Raw genomic sequence first — 19,446 nt, 5'->3', positions numbered from 1 at the left:
TTTTTAATTTATATGCGAGATTGAAGTGTTTCAAAGAGAAATTTATTTACTGTTGTCGGTTTGCAACTACTCAGAATTGGATCCTGAGTAGTGATGTTTACCATATCTTTTTTGTCCCAATAGTTTAGGGAAAAATATTTAACCCTATTTTTCCACATACTGGCGCTTTAAAATTTTATATATATCCCAAATATGGTGATTCGCTATTGCTGCTAGATATTATATTTAAGAAATTTATGCAAGAATGATCTCAACGTAATTAAAGGGGATGAAGCTTCAATCAATGAGCTTTCCACTAAAGAGTGAAAATGTAGTTTTCACTCCAATAGCAGAGAATGACAACAAAAGATTGAAAATAAGGGATATTTTTAATTTGTGTCTTAATTGCCAAAGGGCACATGTGTACAAATTTTGGGTCCATAGGAGTGAAATGTAAATCAATTATATACCCAAATTTTATTCTGGAATTACTTCCACCAAGGTTGAAAATATTTTTACATGTAAATGCAAAGGTGTGGAATGGGAGCCATAGGATAAAATTTTTATTGGCAATGGGAAATGCGATTTTCACCATAAAGTGATTATTTTCACTCAGGTAAGCAAATAAAAGAGGGGATTATTATCATTTATGATAAATTGTTTTTATCACAATGAGGAAACAATGCATAAAATGCAAGTGACAAAGCACTTTTCTAGCGAAGGGGCCTTTTTGCCATTTTTGAGAAAATTGAAAATTGCAGCTAAAATTCATAAATGACTTTCACCATGACTTTCACCATGAGTGCATTTTTTCAGTCTTCAGGCACAGAGAGAAAGGTAGGCTTCTGCAGTCAAGTAGATAGTGGTCTAATTTTAGAAATCTTGGTGCAGGTAGTGAGTGGACAAGTACCTGAAAAGGTATTTTCTAGATTTTTGATAAATCTCCAGCAAGTGGACACTGGCTAGAAATAGCAATTTTTGGCAAGGTGCATATTTTGAACTGGGCAAGCAACCTAAAGGAAATGTTTTTCAGATTTTCAAAAGCTTCAACAGGCTCAAGGAGGACAGGACAACCAATGAGAGTGAAGTGCATATTGCAAGATGGAGGATTAGTCTTCTCAGATATTCTTTTAGGGTTTCTGTTGGGTTTTTCTCTCTTTGGTGTATATCTTTCTCTTCTCTTCTGAAATTTGGGTATTCTGAGTGTAAATTATTCTGGAAGCAGAACTCCCATGCAAGTAGTGCAAATCTTTTATGACAGTTGGATTTTTCTTTCAGTTTGTAGTTTTTAATGTTTCAAATAGTTTGTAATCTGAATACAAATAGTTTCAGAGGTTTTATTTGCAGTTGTCTCTCTTATGTATGCTATATTTTATGAAATGATTGATCAAGGCTATTTTGTTTTGTACCTACAACTTAGGTGTATATCTTGTTGTTTACTTCTTTTCCAAGAAGGGATTAATTTACTTCTTCAAGGTGTAGGAATAGTGGTGTGTATATCCGAGATTCTTCAGTATGGTTGTTGGTAAAATCAAAAGGAAGAATGTTGATGTAATTCATTAACATTCAAAGCTCAAAGGTTTCATGTTTCCCTATTTGAATGTTAAATCTGTATGTGAGGTTAACTCTATTGCCCATACAAGGCACTGGTCATGGTTATTATTTTCAGTTTTCAAAACCTTTTCATAATCAAAATCTCTTTTATTTCTTCATTTTATTCTACATTAGGGGTAGGATTAGTGTAGAAAAACCCTCCTCAATGAAGTGCATAGATGCTTAGAAACTAAGGTTAAAGCAAAAACTAGGAGTTAAACTATCTTCCTTAGTACATTTTCATTAAGATGATCTCTTGTAAGTTTTAGTGTCTTGAGTGTCATGAAGTTGAAATTTATTAGACACTACATAGGTTCACCCGCCTTGGTCTCATAGAGCCAAAAGTGCAAGAGATCTTATTTCTTGTGACCGCATCTCGTTCATTGACCAAATCCTTCCCTGAGCTTATCAACGAGTTAATGGAAAATCCTGTAGGACTCGGGGACTATTGGTTTGGGAGCCAACAGATTGGCAACTCTGCTAGGGAAATCCATAAATCCATTTGGAAAGAGTCAGCAAAATGGATAATCTGAATGGTTGTTTTAGATGTTAAGTGATTTTCAGTCCGGAAGAAGTTTATTACAGCTTGTATAAATGAGTTTGAGATGGCTTTGTTGTTGAAGAACTCAGAATACTTAGTTTTTGAATAGCTTTCCACTATTCGAGAAATTGTTCCTCTACAAGCAGGTGGCGGCTCTGTCAAAGATCTTGATGAAGAGATGAAGCAACTTCTGAATGTTCAAAGTCTCAACAAAAAGGAGATTGAGCAACAACTGCATACTTCCAAGTATTCTCAAATGTCCCGTTGAGAATAATTTTTTTTATAAAAATCATTTGTTAAAAGTTTTAGCACTTGAATGTTTCCCTATTGAATGATTTTAGCATTATTAGAGGGAAGTGGTATCAAAACTTTTTACATGTTGTTTAGTTATTTTCTAAGTTTTTTTTTCAAAAGAAAGTCAACATGTTGTAATAGTGTGTGCTCTTGAAAAGAGGTTATAGTCACAAGTGTTTTCAAGTTTTATTTTCAAAAGCTTGTGTGAGCACTTAATATGTATCCAAATATGTACGCCTACTTGGTTGGTAATGTAAGTATGCTTAGAAATCAATCCCAACCAAGTAATCAAAGAGATTTCAGCATTGAGAGGTATAAGGCCTTGAGATTTGATGATATAGTGGGTTTCCTAAACCCCATACCCCTGAAGTCAGAGATAAGATTCCTAAGTTTGGTGGGTTGAAAGACGAATCAACTAAGAAGCATTTACAACGATTCAGTGAGATAATGGAAGACTATGAGGTTGAACATGAGGATGTTTTTATGTGGCTCTTTGTCTATTCCTTGAAAGAGGATGCAAAGGAGTAGTTCTCTAATTGGTTACCATGCTCGATTAGCTCATGGGAAGAGTTCCAGTCAGCTTTCAAAAGGTAGGGGTGAACTCACAATACTAGTTTCCACTTTTTGACCAACTTTGACACTTAGATGAACATTTTGAAAAAACCCTTCACTTTCGGACACCTATAACTTTTAAACCATTAAGAATTTGAAGATGATGTAAACTAGTGATTCATAACATCTTGTTTGTAGATTCCAAATATAATTTTTTCAATTTTTTTGGAATAAAATTTTATAAATTTTTCCATCTCCCTCAAAAAGTAGTTTTTTATAGCAAACAACATTTTTTAAGAGTGATGTGCATCCCGAAACACATAATTTTTTTTGTATAAATGATTAAAAACTTAATTCTTTTGAATTTTGGTTTGTAACATCAATACCTAGAGCATGCAGTTGGTTTGATAGTGATATATTGAATATTTTTCATTTTATTAAGTTTTGAAGTATGACTAATTATAATTTAGATATACGTGTACATTTGAACACATAACTTGTTCTATATGTATTAAAATTAAATTTTATTTTTTTTGTTAGAAAGATGACATCAATACCTAGTGCATAGATATTTTTCAGAATTTTTTTGAATTAGTTTACTATTTTTCCAATGCATTGAACAAAGAAGTTCATGTTCAGTGAAAAACCTACATTCACAAGAAATAAAATAAAAATTTATTAATGAAATTAAATATATTAAAAATTATACTATTTGGAAAGCTTATAATAAGGACTAAATACTTTTTTTTAAAAAACTTCTAAATGGATTCATTTAACCCCCAGAAGCTAATGTAAAATTGGTTTTTTATCAGCATTTGATAAATGAAAAGGAGATTCCATTGCAAGTATGATTTAGAAGTAGAGAGGTTCTACCCAATAAATTTTGATCTAAGAGCCTTTGATCTAACTCTCTTCAATTAATTACTTTAAATGAGACCTCTTAAAGATTAAATCATTATATTTTCTAAAAAATGTATGATTTCAGCAAAAATCAAGATGTACCAAAAAGTGGGAACCAACATTGTGAGTTCATCCATAGTTTTGTGAGAAGATTTCAGAGTCTTCAATGATTCAAGAATTTATGGAGATTCACATTGAAGAAGATTAGTTGGTCACAACTTTCAATCTCAAATTTGCAAAGACATTGAAAATAATTCCTCATAATATCAGACCATCAGATGACATAGCTTTGGTGGTTTACCTTGGTGGCTTTAGTAAGGGGATGAGCTACAGGCCGAGAAATGAGATCCTTGGAAGCTTCTTAGTTTGGAATGAGCAGGAAGTTAAAGCTTGAAAATAGAACTTGGTGTGCAAGCAAGAAATATGGTTCAAAAGTTAGAGATGATTTCTAGCCTGTTGTCCCCTCATGCATGTCTTACCAAAGTATAAATCAACAAGTCTCACATAGTGTTGTCCATGAGCTTAGAGCCGATGTAATCATTGTTGAAAAAGAAAGTGTGTCTCAAGCAATGACTATGCCTCAAGAGCCCACTCCAAGTTACACTTATGAGCAGTTAAGTTATGTGTATGCACCTAAAAATGATAGCTTACAATAGTTTGAGCCTGCTATCCCAATCCCAACGATGTACACAAATGAATATCATGATGAGCCTTGTGTTTCTAATCAGCAGAATGAGGTTTCCATTGATCCAATTGTGTATGATCAAGCTTTGATCATCAACAACACAATTATATCTAAAAGAGGTGATCAAGACATGGCAGTGGTAAACACTCAATGGAAGCCCTATGATGGTTTTGATTCAAGAAGAGTGTGTAGTGCCATGGATGTTAATAACATGATACCTCAGTTAGAAAGTGAACATCAAAGACATTATGTTGATTATGCATATACCAGTATTAAAGACCATGCAAGCTATGAACTCTACACTCACGATTATGATAACGTCATCTACTCCCATGATTGGAGTTGTGTGGTTAGTTTTCCTAATTCTTATAATGATGAGTGTGAATCATATTTGGATTCTTTTGCAGCGTATGAGAATGGGGAAGACCTAGACAATGTTGGTGATTATGAATATGCACTCAATGAATAAGATGAAACTTCATGTCTTATTTATACCTATGAAGATGTTATTTTTGATAATGAGTTTATTGCATAGAGTGATGACATGGTGCAACATTATAACATTAATGAAATGCAAGGGATAAGTACACCTGAGATAGATGAGGTGACGTATAGTGATCAACAAATAAACATGGTATCTACAACTGAGAATCCATTGTATGAAGAGACCATAGACATGAACCAACATATGTTTTGCAATGACATGTTTGAGATCAATTCCTATGTGATCTCAAATCCACTTTTTGAAGAAGAGGATGTAATTTCAGATGCGGAAGATGTTTTGTCAATCTGTGAGAGTGACATCCATGAAGCTAAGGAAATAGGTTCATATCTCCTATATGACCCTGATTTTAGTGAATAAGATGTTGGTACTTCGTGTTTTGTGTGGGAAGAGCTACCTATGTACCATGAGGAAGTGGATGAGAAAGAAACACAGTGCATCCATGATCATCATACAATTGAGCCAACTGATGTAATAGATGTTTCAGGTTCTTGTGTTGAATCAGACAATGAGAACAACAATTGCCATGATTGGCAGTATTATTTGGTTGACTGGAGTTACACACATGACATAGAAGAAATTAGTGATGTTCATGAAGGCATAGGATTTTTTGAACTTCATAATGATAGCTATGATGAACCTGAAATTGTGGTGACTAACAATAGTTCAGAGGTGTACATGGCTGAAGACAAAGGTGTTTATGAGATCCATTATGTGGATTAGTATCAAAAGGACTCCCATGCTGATTTTGATAAAGACACTTCACTGAATATAAATGATTTCTTTGATGAAAGATCCTCCATTCGAGTGCAAGAAGATTCAAAGGATGAGTTGGATCTTCTTTTCAGTGATAAGGTGGAAACACCTAATGTTGACAACAGGGAGGTGCATGATCTTTCTCAGTCATTGTGACAATTGTGCACTCATTTGGTGAACCATGTATCCAAGGTGTGTCATATTGGATGCTACAATGAGTATGGATGTGTGTCACTCAAACAGCATGACAACCATGTGTTGTCTCATAATAATGAATACTTTCAGCTATTGAAAGAATATGAATTTCAAGGTGACCAAGGTAAGGATAGCAGTAGTATGAGAAAGACATTAGCTGCTAGTATGAATGATTATGCCTATGATCATTATGTTTGCAATGATTGTTTCAGATTGGACACAATGCAATCAGAAGGAAACCATAATTTTGATCGGGGTAAGTTTTGGTTCTACTTGTTTGGTGGTTCAAGACCACCCATTGGATGTTAAAATTAGATTTTTAGATTGAAGAACAAAGTGGTTGAGTGGCCCAATGAAGTAGGCACTCAGTCTTCTCCTCTAGAGATCTAAATTCTTGCCATACCCACAGGGTCCATGCATCCTTGAGCAAGAGCCATTGTTGGGAGTCAACAATCCATGCCTGATTTTTTAGGTCCCATATAAAATTTTGTCCAAATGCACTCAATTTTGACCCTATGTGGTATGTCTAAGTAGCTCAGTTTGAGGTCTTGCCATTTTGCACCAGTTAAGTTTTATGCAAAATACTCTTTAAGGATTGTTATAAACCTTATAGAGATGCTATATACCTTCTTGTACCTTCTCATGATCAGATTTGATGTGTTTGTGAAGTCTCCTTTGGAGGTCATGAAGTTAGGGTTGTTGTTTGCACCTTTCTGCACTTTTCTGAGTAGCCTTGTTTGAGCAGTTATATTTTTGTGCCTATTTATTTTCAACCCAAACAAGGAGTTGTTTTTAATTTTTCTTTTTTTTTTGATGCCCCTTGCCAAGTGGCTAAGTCCCATCAATCTTTTCAAGAAGTTTTCAAAATCAATTCCATTTGCAAAAAGTTCAGTTTTCCGGACTAAACATTGTCAAGCAGTAGTTAGGAGCCCACTTAAAAAAATTCTATTTCACGCCCGGTTGAACTGAAATTTAAAATTTACATACCCCATGATTTTGAGTAAAATTATCTACCATATCCCAGGTTTCTAGCCCCCCAGGTAATCATATGATCAATTTTTGAGACCCATTTCAAATGGACATTTTCAAGATTTCATGAGCAGCACTTTGCAGATTTTTCAGAGGAGCCAACTTTGAAGGTGAATAATTTTCACAAGTGACCTGATCAGGTCAAACCCTCTTGCACACTCATTTAGGGTATATTCATATACCATTGTGCCAAGTGGTGGCCCATGAAGTGATGATTTTATATTTTTCAAATCATGTTTTGAAGGCTACTCAAGTTGTTTAAACAGGTTCAATTTTAAAAACAATTGAGTAGGCAACTTTATCAATGAATAAGTTTGGCCACAGATATCGTAATGATAATCCGTCAGATTCCTTGGGTTCTCAATATTGCAATCTTTCAATGTGCCAGCTCCCAGGGTCCGACCAGGTGTTTGGGTAAGCTTTTGGAGCTTGTTTTGGAGGCTACTCATGTGTTTTTAGTATAGTGTCAAAGTTGCAAAAAAGATCAAAATTAAGATTCTAAACATAGTTGATCATGCCTCGAGCATCTCCAATCAATGAATCAAAGTATTTCCACCGGTTCAGTTGTGTTGAAATGAAATCCTTTTTGTCAGGCTCACTTTGGGGCTCGACTAATGATAGCATCTAGTAAGGCCATTTAAAATCCGCCAAGAAAAATAAATGATATTTGAATCACTTTGATTTAAATAAAATTATGAAATAGCGCCAAGTGAAAATGATTTTTGAGAAAGTAAAGTAAAATATAGATCTCAAATCATTTTAATAAGTAACTAGAATGTGGGTGAATATTACAAACTGAAGGGGAGGTGCATTCTAAAGCACCAATTAATGGGCTGCTGGAGAACTACCACAATATGAAATTTTGTATGCCATACAAACATAAGTTAATTTTCTCTAGGCCCGTGAAAGGAGGGAAAGCAAAAAAATAAATGTTCATCATTTATTTAAAGGCTTTGGCAAGGATCAAATAAGTTATTTCCTCTTTGTCCCTCTATGGTGGACACCCCCCCAACAACACATGGGGAAAATGCAAAGGATTCAAGACTTTGTATAAGTCTTGTAAAAGAGATTTTATTTTATCCCCCGCAACTTAAGAATGCACACAAATGCCCGCGCAGGATAAGAAAAACTCGAGTGCAAGCATGTTTTTCCTTATCCCGTGGGCATGAGAGGAGAAGCAAATGGAGCCGCGGGCTAAGCATAAGCTAGGGAGGGGAGAGGAAGATAGGTGTTATCTCGCACGGGATTGTGAACACCCAACAGAGGCTAGGGGAGAGGAAAATATGGTGATTCACTATTGCCGCTGGATATTATATTTAAGAAATTTACACAAGAATTCTCTCAAGGTAATTAAAGGTGATGAAGGTTCAATGAATGAGCTTTCCAGTAAAGAGTGAAAATGCAGTTTTCACTCCAATAGCAGAGAATGACAACAATAATTTGCAAACAAGGGATATTTTTTATTTGTGACTTCATCGCCAAAGGGCACATTTATACAAATTTTGGGCCCATAGCAGTGAAATGTAAATCATGTATATGTCCAAACGTGATTCTGGAATTACTTCCACCAAGGTTGAAAATGTTTTTACATGTAAATTCACGGGTGTGGAATGGGAGCCATAGGATAAAATCTTTATTGGCAATGGGAAATGAGGTTTTCACCTGAAAGTGGTTAGCACAAAAAAGAGGGGATTATTCTCATTTATGATAAAATTTTTTTATCACAATGATGAAACAGTGCATAAAATGTAAGTGACAAAGCACTTTTCTAGCGAAGGGGCCTTTTTGCCATTTTTGAGCAAATTGAAAAGTGTAGCAAAAATTCAGAAATGACTTTTACCAAGAGGGCATTTTTTCAGTCTTCAGGCATAGAGAGAAAGGTAGGCTTCTACAGTCAAGCAGACAGTGGTCTAATTTTAGCAATCTTTGGCAATTGGGTAAAAGGTGTAGGCAGTGAGTGAATAGGTACCTGAAGGTATTTTTCAGATTTTTGAGAAATTTCCATCAAGTGGACTGTGGCTAGAAATATCAATTTTTGGCAAGGTGCAGATTTTGAACTTAGCAAGCAACATGAAGGAATTTTTTTTCATATATTCAAAAGGCTTCAACAGGCTCAAAGAGGAGAGGACAGCTAGTGAGAGTGAAGTGCATATTTCAAGATGGAGAACTAGTCTTCTCAGAGATTCTTTAAGGGTTTATGTTAGATTTCTCTCTCTTTGGTGTATATCTTTCTCTTCTCTTCTGAGTTTTGGGTATTGTGAGTATAAATTATTCTGGAAGCAAGGCTTCCATGCAAGTAGTACAAATTTTTCATGAGAGTTGGAGTTTTCTTTCAGTTTGTAGTTTTCATATTTCAAATAGTTTGTAATCTGAATACAAATAGTTTCAGAGTATTTATTTGCAGATGTCTCCCTTATGTATACTCTATTTTATGAAATGAAATGATTAAGGACTTTTTGTTTTATCCCTACAAGTCAAGTGTATACCTTGTTGTTTGCTTCTCTTCAAGGAAGAGATTAATTCGCTTCTTCGAGCTGTAGGAATAGTGTTGTGTATATCTGAGCTTCTTTGGGATGGTTGTTGGTGAAATCAAAAGGGAGAATGTTGATGTAATGCATTAGCATTCAAAGCTCAAAGGTTGCATGTTGTTGCATTTGAATGTTAAATCTAAATGTTGTGAGGTTAACTCTTCTGCGCATACATGGCATTGGTCATGGTTGTTGTTTTTCAGTTTTCAGAACCTTGTCATAATAAAAATCTCTTTTATTGCTACATTTCTTTCTACATTAGGAGTAGGAATAGTGTAGAAAACCTCTCCTCAATGAAGTGCATAGATGCTTAGAAACTAAGGTTAAAGCTAAAACCAAGAGTTAAACCATCTTCCTTAGTACATTTTCATTGAGATGATCTGGTGTAAGTTGTAGTGTCCTGAGTATCATGAAGCAAAAAGTTATTAGACACTGCATAGGTTCACCCGCCTTGGTCTCGCAAAGCCAAAAGTGTAGGAGATATCAGTCCTTGTGACTAAATCTCGTTCGTTGGCCAAATCCTTCCTCGAGTTTTTCGATGAGTTAGTGCCAATTCGTCTAGGACTCGAGGACTGTTGGTTTAGGAACCAACACAATTGATGAGTCCTGGCGAGATGATCTGATTTCAATGTGACATCAGTGTTCAACAAGACTTGCCAAGGAGATTTTTGAAGTCATTCTCTTAGGCTGATAAGACAATTCCAATTTGACATTGGGTTAGTCATGGCAATAAGTAGATTTTTGGTGTGACATCATAGTTCGGTAAGACAATTTTTGATTAAGCGAAAAGCAGGTTTTGAAGGGGCCTTGAAACCCTTTACATCAGATTAAAAAATAGATAAAACATTGAAAGCCTAGCTAGATAGAACAACCAAAATAAACATGGACTGCCCCTAGAGACAATAGGAAACCCATACAAAGAAAGGGTCAGTAAAACTAGCCCAAACAACCAACTACAAGGGCCCTCAAGATTTGCAGTTGGCCTTGTGGGAACGAAGAGTCATATCAAAAGAAGGCTTGGACGTCTTTGAATGCTTTCCCTTTATAGTAATCCAACCTTCTTCAACTTTATTTATCGCAACTGACAAATCTAAAGGGCCCAACAATGATCATTCAGTAAGACAATTCAAAGAGCCAACCGAAGTGATTTTTTTGCTGATGTTTTAAATGATGCATTTTCCATTCATTGTGAAAATATCCAATGTGCTTTCTGGATGGTGCTTGGTGAGGACTACTTAGTGACCAACCTATTTTCTCCCCCATCTACAGAAGTTTCTCTACTGGCCTCTATGACCATGGACTTGTCATGGTCTGTCCACTCTACCAAGCTCTTAATTGGGAGTTTTGTGCACCATGTGCGTTTTAATTGGGCTGAAGTAAATTTTCAACTAGCAAATTATAATTTATTTAATGGAGTTGGTCGAGTGGGAGATTTTTTGAGTAGGCTTGAAATTCTGGATGACTTGGTGGCTCAGGTGGTGTGGATTTCCTTCACCAATGGTTTGAGATACAACTCCTCTACTCCTTTTGTCTCTTAAACTCATGGACATGCATTCTAGATTTCGGAACCTCTGCTCTAGCTGGAGGTCTACAAATTCCATGGCATGTGGGAGTTGTATACTCTTGCTCTTATGGATTCTCGTGGTATCCCAACTTCTTTACCTCTTCTTGTGGACATAGTTTTGTCTGAGGAATTGGGTTCTTGATCTTCAACTGTTATCTTGTGTGTTCAAATATTGGCTCGTCTACGCCACATTTTGCAAAATTTTGGCTCTTTGAACCTGCTTTACACTTGCTCTACTGTCTATTGTCCTCTCAACATTTGGCATCTCCATTTTGTCAGCTTTTTTCCACTACTTGTGGCTTCCATATCAGGCCATGGTTGAGCTTCTCAGTGGTTGCTGATTGTTTTTTGGATTAAGTTTTCTCTTGGAGTTCAAGGTCCTTGCCTCCTCCTTAATGAAATGGATTTTCTCTTGGTTAGTTCGACTCTTTCTCTGCAGCTCTCATTTTCTGTCTACAAACACATTTTGAGAATTTATCCGGCTACAAGCAAAAAGTATTGTAATTGCCTCGGTCTTCTCTACTATCCGTCTCTGGATATGGTCTGCAGGACTCTCGAAATCTGTATTTTCTCCTCTATCAAAATAGCTTATAGGTTTGATAGTATAACTTTTGGTTGATCGTTTCTCGAGGGTAGTTACTCTCAATAGATCAATTATACTTTATATTTATTGTCTTTTTTCTATATTAATATATTATAAGTTTCAACCTTTCACAAAAAATAAATAAATAAAATATAATGAATAAGATTTGATAAAATCAAAATTGAAAAATAAATAGATTAATTGAAATCTAAGATCTATATTTAAAAAAGAAATAACAACGAAAAAAAAGGAATGCATCAACCGAAATTTTGTGGGTCATAAAAATGATAATACACAAAATAAGGTTGTATCAAGTACGCACAAATAAAGCGAAGCCAGGCATTAGAACTCTAAACTTTAGAGAGAACCTTATTAATTGCAGAACGAATAAGGAGAAATACAATATTGAAAACAAACTTGCAAAATAAAGTAGTAAATACCTTTGCAATAATTGTGCCGCTCAAATATTGTTGAGATCTCATTCTCAGTTTGCCTTTTGCTGAGGGTCTTCAATGAAAATTTCAACGTTGATTTGATTGATGGTAGCCTGTGGCTGCAGATTTATCTCTCAAATGAATTTCTTTGTGCCTTCTGCTATGTATAAAGACGAAATTTCCTGTGATCTGAAGTTGAAATTGAAATATCTCACACGGCTTTTCCACAAGGAAGTAAATACTCATTTTCGCTTTTGCGTGGAATACAAGTTTCCCTGGAAGTCGATATTCCTTTGGCAATACATATTATCAAGATTGATTAAAATTTCCATTTGATTGAATTTCAATATCGAGTTGTGGTTCAAGGAATAACATGGAGGATTATCCAACAATACATGGTCAATATTATCTAAAACTGAAAGATTAAGACCAGCCTCACATTTCTTAGACTATTGTCTGAGTGGTAGTTGGAAGGTTATTTTCGACTTTATATCTCTGATTTAACTAGTGGGTATAAGTCAATTTCGAAATTTATGATAATAAAATTCACTAAAAATTTAAAATTGATGTATCTTAAATATCAATACATTAAAGTCAATGAAGTGAAGAATAAGAATGATATGCATATATTTCCGACTTTTCTTCAAATCATAATTCAAATGGTAAGGGAATAACATTGAGGATTATCCAAACAATCTAAGGTTAATATCACCAAAAACTGGAGGATGAAGATTAGCCACACATTTTATAGACTATTGTGAGTTGTAGGTGGGAAGGTTATTATCTACTTTACATCTCTGATTTGACTAGTGGGAAGGTTATTTTTGACTTTACATCTCTGATTTAACTAGTGGGTGGAAGTCAAGAGTCTTTTGGAAAATTAATGAGAACAAGATTCACTAAAAATTTAAAATTGATGTATCTTAAATATCGATACACTCGAGTCAATGAAGTGAAGGATGAAGATGAGGTGCAAATCTGTCTCACTATTCTTCAAATCGTAGCTCACAAGATAAGGGAACAATATGGAGGATTCCCCAAACAATCTAAGGTCAATATTATCGAAAATTGAAGGATAAAGACTAGCCATTGATCTTTTTGACTATTGTTTGAATGATAGCTTAGAAGGTTATTTTCTTCTTGACATCTATGATTTAACTAGTGGGTGAAAGTCAAGAGTCTTTTGGAAATACATGAGAACAAGATCCACTAAAATATTAAAGTTGATGTAACTTAAATATAAATACACTCAAGTCAATATAACGAAAGATGAAGATAAATGCTGATCTTTCTGATTATTCTTTGAATCATAAGTCACAAAACATAAGAATAACATAAACCATCCATGCTAAATGTTACCCAAAACATCTAAGTTCATAAATACAAATGAAATCTCAACCAGAAAAGAGAAAATAAAGTAAATACATACACCCAAATTTTATTGGTCAAGAACCGATTTACTACATAAAGTTAGTAATAATTGTACTGTTCATATCTTTCAAATCATATTCTTAGGTTGTCTTTTGCTGAGGATCTCGAGTGGAAAATTCCAACGTTATTTTGATTGATGGAGTTAGCGACGACCTTATCGACGATGGTTGAAGGTGTTCGTTTTCAAACGGGAATGCTTTGTGCCTTCTTCACAATAATTTAACCAGTACAATAGAAAACTGTGTAATATTTGACGGTCACTTAACCGGAAAGGGAGTATAGAGTATGGTGAGTATACAATTTAATTTTATATTTTATATTTGTTGTTGTTGTTGTTGTTGTGTGGTTGGTATATGGTTAAAAAATATAATTGATTAAATCATTGCATTATTTTGGTAGTTAGGAAATTTTAAATAGTTATTACATCAGTGTGTTCATAAGCATTATGTCATTGTTGATTTATTATTTTAAAAAAAATTAACTTCATGGTCCAAAACATTTCATTTTCTATTAACATTAATGCAATGCATTTATGTTGGGGATGAAGTCTCATATTTGTGGTCTCACTTAAATTAGGTTAGACCAAAATGTATGTGTTGCCAATTAAAAAATGACTCTTCAACAAGAAAACAAATAACATAAATATAATTAAACAATTTTATAATAATTCTAAAATAAAACAACTATAAACATATATCTAAATAGATAATAATAATTTAGAAAGCACAATTTAAATGTATAATGAAAAATGAAAAATCCAATATTTAAAATTGATTTGTAACATAAAGTTATAAATACCCTTAAATTAGTTGTGACTAATGAACCACCAGATTTATTTTAAATGGAAATCTCATCTCGTTTTTTGTTGAGGGTCTTGATTGAAATATTTCAATAGGAACTTTATCGACTCTATTTCACAAATTATGATGCTTCCTATTGTTGTTGCTTTTATTTGCACTTTAATACCTTTATGCAATATATGTATAAAAGCAAAATTTTCTTGTAACCTAAACTTATAAATTGAAATACCTTACTATTTTTCCATAAAATTTTAGGATTTTGTGTTGTGCACTATTTCATAAAATGTTTGTAATTAAATAATTATTTTGTTGTGACACATCTAGGAGATGTGGCTAACCACACTAGGTAATTACTTGGGTGCATTTGTTAAGTTGTATTGTAACATTCAATTATTATTTTATTTATGGGAGATTCAATAATTACTTAATATCTAGAGAAATATTTAATAAAGTAAAAAAATTGTACCCAATATTGAATGAGGAATTAATGGTTTTGTGTTTCATAATTTTGGGGTACAATATTTTTACTTTAACACTAGGTTGTATTTGTGCTAATTGTGTTTATAAAACAAAGCATATGGTTAGTTGTTAAGGTTGGTTGAGTGAATGTGTTGTCATTTTTTGAGACTTTTGAAGGAATACATATGTGAAGTATGACCTAGGATATTTGGATTTGTTCTTGGAAACATGGAGGATGTATTGGAGAGGCTTGATGTTTAAAATATATACATTGTAACTCTATAAGTGCATGTATTATTTATTTAAAAAATAATAGATGGATTGCAGATGCTTTTGGAGGCTAGATTTTTCCTTCTTAAGGGTTTTCCCAATGTATATCTTATGTTATCTTATAGTTTATCTATTTGATCTATGCATAATGGTTATTTTGTAAGTTTGTATGTATGTTTTTCTCTCACTGGTTGTGTAGGAAATGGATTAAATGAATTGGGTTTGGTACATTATTTCCTAAAAAGAGGCATCAACATTCTAACAACTGTGTGAGGTGTGAGCTCCCAATGCTTTGAGTTATAACTATAGGTTGAGTAGACTTGGTGAAAAGTTGAAGCCTTATATATGCAAGAAATATTTGAGTTACTAGAAAGTATGGAATTAAATTACATATTGTTGTTTTGCTAATTCATGACTTTGGAATTTGTAGATTTTTTGGGTTTCTTACAAATTAGGGGTTGTAGAAAAATGTATCAGAAAGGTTTCCTAGAATGGCCTTTCTTTCATAGATGACTTCTTGAAATAGGGTAGAGGGACTAGTTATCGTGCAAACTTACTTCATCAATGTGTAACCATTACATGCAAAGAGGATGAGAACCTCAACTCCAAATAAGGAACTCCCAAATTTTCTCTTGCAAATAAGAGAAACCTAATAGAAAGGTAAAAATATTTAAAATATATTCTATCTTGGTGTCGATGGAGCTATCTCTCCCATTTTAAGCTTCCATGGTACTTGGAACTACTCTCTACATCAAAAAATATTTTTACATACACATGTTAAAATACATATTTTGGACTAGAAATTATAATAAAATGATAGTTATGAGCCACTTCCAGCCATTAGATTCCAATTAAAACATTCTACTAGCTAAAATAGAAAATAAAAGAAATGTAGAGTAAAAAATAACACCCTCAGCACCTTTAGTGGCAATTGCGACATGTGGCACCTCCCCCATGCTGCTTGGAGGATAGGTTTGCCAACTTGTCCTTTTATCCCCCGAAGAAGTCCATGTCAGCTTCCCCAAAGACGTTATCAATTCTGCCAACCAGACAGATTTGTTGATGCAGGTGCGTTACCGCGACATCCGCGCGACATGCTACCGTTCCACCAACCTGTCAACCAGCAGGTGGTCGTTGGAATATTATGACCCATGCCAGGAATGAATCATAATGCCTCACTACATGAACATCGATATTAAGACTCGTCTCTTAGCCTATATCCTTGATTTTGAGACATTTCCAAAGCATATTTTGGTAAATTGAAGACTTTATCTTGGAGATTGAAGCTCTTGGAGACACCACCACCATTGTTGCACCATCGTCAAGCTACCAATTTTACCAAGTATGCCAAGTATACCAAGTATACCAACACTTGCCAAGCAATAGGTGAGTAATCTAACTCTATCTTGCATTTCCAATATCTTGCTTATTTTCCAATTATCAATTAGCATAGCATTGTCTTTGTATTTGTTCTTACACTCTTCTTTATCATCTTCATTTCCCATAGAATTTTGGGTTATCCATGGAGGTGAAAACACAAAAATGGTTGTCTAACTTAGGAAGGCTCCAAAACACAACCCCCAACATTTTCTCTCTTGCATGTGTGTAGGCACAACTTCATGAAGAGGAGGTTATCTTGCAGGAGGCTTCACAAAGTGGACCGGTTGTAAGATTTCTTCATTCTCTTGTATTTTCTTTATTCTATCTCTTAATTTATGTTCTTCATAGTTTTAAGTGTTTCTTAGCTATTTTATAAATTTTGTCAGCACATCTAAGACTTTCTACCCGGACTCCATGATGTATTCGTACAGGACGATAGCGAGCTGCACTGGTGTCCCATCTCTGTGCACTTGTCCTGAGGGCAGAGACTCTGCAAGGCCATCCAAAGATGCTTCTCGAGTGGCTGACAATCCTTGTATAAATTTCTTATCCCTTGGCTCATCTTAGCACCAGTTCATAGAGGTAATTGAAAGGACAATTTGTCTTTGAGGATTCATCATCCTTGAGGTGACAAATTCCCTCCATTACATTTTGGTGAACTTGACGTAAAAGGGGATTCGTGTGTGTTTTCTTTTTCAAGTGTATCTTAGTTAATTTATTTAGTTTCCTTTTCCAAGTTTAGCATAGTTATTTTACTTTTCATTACACTCATTTAAAAACATAAAAAAGAAAGATAAAAACACAAAACAAAAACCAAAAACAACAAACATCATTTTCCCTTTCATGTTTCTATCTTAAACACACCAAACAAAAGAGTCCTACATATTTTGCTAAAGACTTGCATAGGTGTCCATGTTCCATGACTTCAAGGTTGTCAATCAACTTATGAGCTTTATGTCCCAGACTGCGATAGGAGCCGGAGTGAGAAGGTCAACCTGGAGAAGCTTCCCTCTTGATCACTGCAGTCCTCCTCTATCTAGTGCCATCAAGTGTGAGTAGTCATCTGATCCCAATGAGTTCTTGACCTCTCACAGTCTAAAATCTACTCTACCTAGGGGGCCTTCTCCTTCTAATTCGCAACCCAACTCTCCTAGGAGTTCTACCCCATCTTCCCCTCCTTCTATTGATCACGATTCTACTGTCTATCGATTTTGGGTAGTTCAATTCTTTAGAGAAAAATTTGAGAGATTTTGAGGGATTCCTGAACTAAGAGAATGTCCTCCCCCAAGATGGTAATATCATCAGTAGGCTGAGAGACATGTTGATATCCGATAGGAGAGGCCTAGAGATGCTGAGGGCCCTATCCACAATTGTTAAAAAGCATGTGCCCCTAGCCAAGGTACCCCCTGTGGACACCCAATTTTATCTATTTGGGTCCCAGGTTGGTGTTAACATCCTGAGGCTGAGGGCCCACAGGGTGGATTCCACCATCTTGAGTATCAGTGCTTCCTTTGTTCCTTTAGGTTACATGGGTATGGCTAGTGACTCAACTTCTATTTCTATTGCTTCCCATATTGCAGTCATTTGTGTCAGTGCCACGTCAGTCAACATGTCATCTAGCGGGGGAGGTGGTCTAGCTCCACCACCTCCTCCACCTACGAACCTGATTATGAATACTATACTACAGAACATGGGCCAACTTCAATTGCAACTCACCTCTCTGGCTTCTACTTCCACTCAACCATCTGCACCAACGTACTATAGGAAGAGCCCTTTAGACTTCACTATCCTAAATACCATCCTTCCAACAGCCTCTGAGTCATTGAAGTTTGATAGGTTTAGTGGCGAGGGTGACCCAAACACTCACATGGATTCATTTATGACCATGTGTAGTGACTATCATAATCTAGACTTTGTCCTCCTTAAGTTGTTTGCTCATTCCCTCAAAGGGACTACATTGGACTGGTACAATTCTTTGCCTGCCCACTTCATCTGCACCTTTGACCACCTATTGGATCTATTTCTCAAGAGGTTTTAGGCTAACATAGGCAGCAAGGTCACTATATTCGACCTTATTCATTGTAAGCAGAAACCAAATGAGAAGGTGACAGATTTTATCTCATGATATCAGGCGATTTCAACTAAGATCCCCTTTGCCCTGTCGGATAATGACTTGAAGCCTATGTTCATAGGAAACCTTTAGTCGACATTGAGGGAGAAGTTGTTCTTAAATCGTTATTAGAACTTTTCTAGCATGTGCTTTGCCTTGATCGATTATCAGCAAACCGTGACACAGTTTGAATACTATTCTTTGAACCCTCATGATTGGTCCTTTTTGAACACGTCCTCAGATGGGTCTCAGAGGAAGAAAGCCATGGCTAATATAGCAACTAGTCCTCTAATAGCCACCTCTCAAGATTTGCAAACCTGAGTCTTGACAAAATTGAATGACTCTTATTTGAGTATCATGCAATAGTTGTTGTGAGACAACCTGATCACCCTAGCTAAGCCTAAATCTCTATCAGATTGCCGACCCTACCCCCGCTGGTTCAGTGGGTCAAAGTATTGTCATTACCATCATGTGTCTAGTTACGATACTAAGAGATGTTATCATCTTAGACACATTATCCAAGACCACATCAATAGTGGGGCTATTAAAGTTGACGCACGGAGACACAAGTCAAACAAGTTCGTGGATAAAACCAACAGTGACTTGCAAATCTATACCAACCCATTTCCTCCACACTTGACAAATGTGATTTCTACATTTGATCCGGCCTTGTACGGTGGTCCATATGTCAATATGGTGACCATCACCCTTATCGTCTCCCCTTTCCCAGAAGGGGAAGGTGTTTGACATTCTTATCTCATTCACACCACTTGATGCCCCATATTACAGATAAATTGCTTCTCTCTATATCCCTTCTCAATTGAATAGTCAAACTATCATAGGTGTGATGGTTGACACCTC

Source organism: Cryptomeria japonica, chromosome 4 (assembly GCF_030272615.1).
Source record: "Cryptomeria japonica chromosome 4, Sugi_1.0, whole genome shotgun sequence".
In the NCBI taxonomy this organism is placed as follows: Eukaryota; Viridiplantae; Streptophyta; class Pinopsida; order Cupressales; family Cupressaceae; genus Cryptomeria; species Cryptomeria japonica.
This window is presented reverse-complemented; position numbering follows the sequence as displayed.